General features: G+C 40.0%; 1 non-coding gene across 1 annotated transcript; it reads right to left on the reverse strand.

The window, feature by feature from the left end:
- Nucleotides 1-4,883: 4,883 nt before the first annotated feature.
- Nucleotides 4,884-4,955, reverse strand: trnaw-cca (transfer RNA tryptophan (anticodon CCA)). Its single transcript has one exon. It is a non-coding gene; the product is annotated as a tRNA-Trp (tRNA).
- Between the last annotated feature and the right edge of the window lie 1,331 nt (nucleotides 4,956-6,286).

A 6,286-nucleotide genomic window follows, 5' to 3' on the forward strand; every position in this document is an offset into this window, starting at 1 on the left:
TTCACTGATAATAGCTGCAACCTTTCTGCAGAGATCCTCTCTATCCCTGCAGCTCCTACTCTTGTTGGTCCAATGTGGTCCAAATGAGTGCACACGATGAACACGGCTGCACGAGATGCATCTGCCCCCCACCTCCTTTGTCCTAACACTGTATGATTCTGTGATTGGTGCAAGATCTAAAGTGAACTTCAGGGTTTGAAACCTGCTTTGATATGTTACTATAATAGTGTTTGTCCTTTGATGTCTCACCACACATGTCTAACGCCACTGCTGCATGCATTTTTTTTTTATATTCATCAATCCAGGGTTAGACATGTTGACATGCACTATCCATGCAATACCAATCCATTAACTGTTTCTATTCTGACTTTTTGGAGCAATGGAAACTTGTCTGACACCAGAACAGAAGCAATAACAGCTTCAGCTTCCAGTGAAGTTCATACACACTGCAAAACAGATGCAAAAAAAACTTAAAGCGAACATACTTTGACAAGCTGGGCTCTGCCATGCGCTTCCGTTTTAACAAATGCTACAAATACTCCATCTAGTGGTGTAGAGTGGTGTACAAAAAAAAATTCAAGTACATAAAACTGGGACCAGTTTGATGAAGCAAACTGAGTTCTTTATTCAAGTGTGCATTGATAAGACTCAGATTTGTGAGTTCAGTGGTGCTAGCAAGCTAGCAACAAAAATTGGAACTCACTTAACAGCATGGATACAAAATCGCAAAGTAATTGTGCCTGCAGCCCCACATTGTTGTTGTTTAATCAATACGGCTTAATATCAACTGCATTTCTTTACATATGAAAGAAGATCAAGTTGTGCCCATAAAATCCACTGTGACTGTCTGCATGAGAGATTGCTGCAGGGAACATCAGTGAGCATGTCAGTTCTTCCCCCCATTAATCAAGCTCATTTGCTTACCTCAACTGCCATAGTAAGATAAGTTCAGAGGCTGGTTTGCAGTTTGTCCACTGCACATCAGGAATGCAGGGGGAAGGGGGGCAGGACACTCAGGAAAACCCAGCGCTGTCCCTGGGTTTCATATTCCTTGCTGATAATCATCACACAGAAGCAGCTGTTCCCAGCTGCCTAACTGAAAACATGATTATATACAACAATTCAGAAAGAAATGTAACACAAGCATATGTACGGAGGGTTCATAAATATGTTTCTAGCACTAAAAATAGTGTGATTAACATGATTCATGCTGCTGCTTCAATGCTCTGTGGTGCAGCAAACGTTTGGAAGACAGTGAAGTCTAGTCATACTCAAAATCTACAGTCTGATGAATCCTGAGTCCATTTATCCCAAATACACAAACCACCACCACCACACACTTCCATTGGTTGCTGAACCTAGGATAATCCACATTCTTCACTCACACATTTTCAGACTTGCCTTCTACAAAGGGGGCATCGTAAATAAAAGCAGGCACAAGGCGTGCTCTGACATGGTCACAGGAGCAGAGGTCATACCTGAGTCCTGACATATTCGCTCACCACCACAAGATGACATCAAACAGGCTCGCTCATGCATGTGGAATTTACTACATCCTTCCTCCACACTCACCAAAACATTCTAATATGACATGTATTCTCTATTAATAACATCGCTGTTATTGCTAAACTTGTAGAGTGGAGTAAAAGCTCAGAGGGGGAAATCACTCATCCCTGGATCTCACATGAACATTCATTTTAAATGTTCGATGTGAGAACAGAGAAGGCAACTTTTTACTTTTACACCCTACAGTTTAACACAAACATCTTTACTTTCTACTCCTTACATTTTCAAAACAGGCTCCTTACTTAAGGTTTAAAGCAAGGGATCTTTTTTATTTCCCAGACAATAGGAGCCTAAATGAAGGAAACCATGATACATATAAGACTGTGGACAAGCACATCAAGTTCACCAGGGAGGATATGAAAAGTGGCAGGTTAGCCTTGTTAGAGGGTGAGATTTCCATCAGCATTTAAAAGTCGCTGTGTATCGTAAACCATCGCATCCGGATCTGTATTTAAGGTCTGACTCTCATCATCCACTGGAGCACAAACGGGGTGTCGTCAGGTGCTACAACACAGAGTGAACACCATCCCCACAGGTACAGTGGCCAGGGAAGCAGAGGAACATCATATCAAGAAGAAGGCTGTGAGTAAATGTGGTTATCCCAGCTAGACATTTGTCAAAGCTGGTTTGATAACGTACTCATGGCCATTGATCAGTGGTTGTTGATAAATGGTCATGACAATTTGCATATCAATGATCAAGAAACCGAACTCACATCCCATTTTCATCAGTGGTGCTAGTTTCAGTCATTATGCAAATTTACTGTTTATAAGTTAGGGGAAAGCTTGGACAATTGAGCATGCATCAATCCTATTGGTGTAACCATCAGCAGGGCTTATCAAACTCAAAGGGCTCACAGAGGCAAGACATATAGTAAATAACGCAATGTTCAAGGTTTAAAGTGGGCCAGAATTTTCCAGAATGGCATTTTTGTTGCAGATATCCGTAAGTTGCAGTCGCAGTATTTCACCATCAAGCTACTGCTGCAGAAGAGGAGCGAGTATAACGGGAGTAACGTTTTTTTAAGTGGCAGGTCATTTTAAATGAAACATTTCTATCAGCTTAACAAACGTCAGCAACCACGCAAACGACAGTGGCAAGTCTGTTGCACAGTGTGTCTGCTAGCTAAAGGTCCAGCTGCTGTTTTGGAAAGAAGTTCACTCAGAGATGAAGAAAAAGTAAAAGACGTACGAAAGACAAGACAGGAGAAGAAAAAGAGAGGTTATATTTAAAGGTAAGGATGCTCAGTGACATCAACTGGAAAGCTAAACTTACATGTAAGTTATATGATGGGAAGTTTTTCATATTGTGAAACATTCTTCAAAACAAACTAAGGTGCTGAAAGGTTGCATCATTCAATTCCACCCTTTTACTAACTGTATACAGTCTAGTACAAAGGGAGCATAAACAGTATACTGTCAGTGTAGCGGATCGAAATCAATGAAGTTAGCTTGTGAATGGTCCACTTACATCTTGTTGAATTCAGTTGTGTAAACCCATAAACAGCAGTAAACCTCAGAGTAGCAGCACAGGTCAGCTGATCACAGCCTGTACACAAAGAAAATCTGCTGTGATTCTTTTTCTCACGCTGAGCCACTACAACAGATCTTAGGGTTCCCCTGCCTGCCAAATCCCACTTTAACCCCTGACTGTAATATGTTTCTGCTTAGGTGTGGGTGTGTGTATTTATGTATTTTTACCCAAGTATCTGTACTTCTACTTAAGTAAAGAATGTCTGTACTTAAAGTGCAGTGTAAAGCCTGAAGAATAGTGTTGTTCAAATCCCCTCAGGAACTTTTGGGTTATATGGGCATCTACTCAATGAAACTATGCAGTTAAATTTTCCTCTATACAGTTTTAAAGTTATTAGACATTGGCCTTTTGCCTCACTTGCATGTTGATGCAATTCTAATTAAAAACTAACTGCTGTTTTGATATTTATATCACACTCAGTGTTGTCTAACATCACCTAATACAAGTCCTGTTAATGTTCAGAGTGTGTTGCATGCCGAGGCATGTGTTATTTCTCCAGTAGTGGGGCTAATTACACTTTCCTTTAGTTCATTAATAGCTCAGGGCTACACTGAAACCCCATCTATGACTAATGCAGCAAAACATTTAAACAAATTAACCTCAGACTAACCATGCACGGCCCTCTTGTCCTTTGTAAAATGCAACACATATAAATAACATTTTTGCATGTTTTTTTCTTACAAAATTTGCCTTTCAGATTCACAGTGAAATGCATTCTTTAACCTGCAGCTCTGCGTGTTTCTGAAAGCTGAAATAGCCCCATCTGCAGGCTCTTAGAAATATTACATCTTTCCCCGTCAAGCCTTGTTTGGATTAAGCCTCGAGCCTTTAATTGCTGTGTTTGTGGGGTGGGCCTACGAACACTGAGAATGGTGTTAGCGTGCTAAGTGTGATTTCATGGATTATAAATGCTGCCTTTCGCTGTGTTACACTTGCGGATTTTTTATTTTTGTTTATGGGATTTTCCAGAGCCTGTCAGAGCACATTGTAACTTGATCTCTGAAATCAAATGTGTTTATTTGCACATGTTGCGCTGATCATTCAAAAGGGCCTAGTTTCTGAATGGAACATTTAAACAAGACCTACAAGTCAAACAAAAAGATGGAGGTAGCGAGTGGGAATGTTTTTTTTGCTTTGTTTTGTAGGTAAAACACACCATTTTTTCTTCAAAGATTTAGCGCTCTCTCATGAATAACAGTGTCAAGGGAGACAATGCTTCGGCACCGAAGGACCTGCTCTGAGATAAACACAGTTTATGGTAACAAAGTTAACGACTGGGGCTGGGTGACTTGTCATATTCATTAAATCTGAATATGTCCCTCATAAGAACTGTTTTGACCCAGTTCTTCATCTTTTTTAAGTGCAGGGTGTTGTGCCAGATTGAACCCTCCTGCAGAGTAGCCCTGTACAGTAGACTAGCTGCTAAACCAGTCTTCAACAGACTGCTTCTTCACATCAAGAGCTAACAAAAATGCCGCTATTGTTAAAAAAAACTCCGTATTTGTTGTTCTTGACTGTTTTTACCTGAAAAGCACTTTGACCTGTTTATAAACGCCGTGTGCCCATTTACATGTTCACCTCTGTTTGTTGTAAACTGTTTGCCTTGCTTGCTCTTATGCAGACCAACCTCAGAGGGTAGAGAGCCCCGAGATGAAGTTATTGTTAGACATGTAACGCCGACAAGCCAAACATCGATTTCCCTTTGACTTTCCTTGCTGCTGTTGTAGTTGAATTTTCTTAGCATTTATTCATGACGTGTGAGAGTCACGATTTTGAAAAAGCTATGACCCCGACGTGATTTGAACACGCAACCTTCTGATCTGGAGTCAGACGCGCTACCGTTGCGCCACGAGGTCTTCTACACTGTCACCACTATGAAAAGCCAACTACAAAGTCCTATATGTTCGTGTGGATCATACTAGCATTTTTATTTAAAATATTATGAAATATAGGCGCAAACACCTGACTTGTGTGAACGCTTCACTCACACGCAGAACACGCGGGGCAGCTGAATAACAGGCGCATTACAGGCGCCTCTACGGACACCGCTGCTGCTTTACTGACAAATTCCAATTTCTGTCATTAAAGCCTGCGTCAGCACCATGGACAGCTGTTACCACAGCGACCGCACCTCGCGTGCGGTAGTCGTTAAAAAAATATGGGCGTGATGAACGCGCATGCGCGAGTTACATTTAAACGATTTCGATCAACAAGACCGGTGAATTCTTTTATCAACGTATATTTTTAAGTCATTCATTCATGTGTAAGCACCCGTACCTGTATCTTCAACATAAATTTATGCCCACTTTAAATAAAAACACATCACAAGGAAACGTCGTCCGTACATTTTTTATATTCTGGCATTAATTGAATCAATTGAGGGGATTACGAATGCTATAGATCAGAAACAGTATGCAGCTGGAGTATTTCTGGATCTCAAGAAAGCATTCGACACAATCAATCATGACATATTAATTAATAAACTGGAACGGTACGGGATCAGGGGGGTTGCAATGGGTGAAAAATTATTTAAGTGACAGGAAACAATTTGTGAAGCTGGGTGTCCATTCCTCATCATGCTTGGACATTGCTTGTGGTGTTCCACAAGGCTCTGTACTGGGTCCAAAATTATTTATTATTTATATAAATGATATTTGTAAGGCATCTGATATATTAAAATTAGTATTATTTGCAGATGACACAAATATTTTTTGTTCTGGGGGGAATCTAAAGGAGCTGCTGGATACAATTACTTCAGAAATGTGCAAAATTAAAAAATGGTTTAACAGGAACAAACTATCGCTAAATCTAAGTAAAACTAAAATTATCTTATTTGGGAATTCCCTTAGAAATGCTCAAGTGCAGATTCATGTAGATGGTGTGGAAATTGAAAGAGTACTTGAACATAAGTTTCTTGGTGTGATTATAGATGATAAATTAAACTGGAAGTCTCATATAAATCATATACATAACAAAATTTCAAGAAGTGTCTCAATCTTGAGTAAAGTAAAACACATTCTGGACCACAAATCACTCCACATTCTCTATTGTTCCCTGATTGCACCGTATTTGAATTACTGTGCAGAGGTTTGGGGCAATACTTACAAATGTTCGCTATCATCAATCTTTATATTACAAAAAAGGGCCATAAGGATAATCCATAAAACTGGTTACAGAGATCATACAA

This window comes from Copadichromis virginalis, linkage group LG9 (assembly GCF_057382275.1).
Source record: "Copadichromis virginalis isolate Kocher_CV1m ecotype Utaka linkage group LG9, C_Virginalis_male_GT1.1, whole genome shotgun sequence".
Classification (NCBI taxonomy): domain Eukaryota; kingdom Metazoa; phylum Chordata; class Actinopteri; order Cichliformes; family Cichlidae; genus Copadichromis; species Copadichromis virginalis.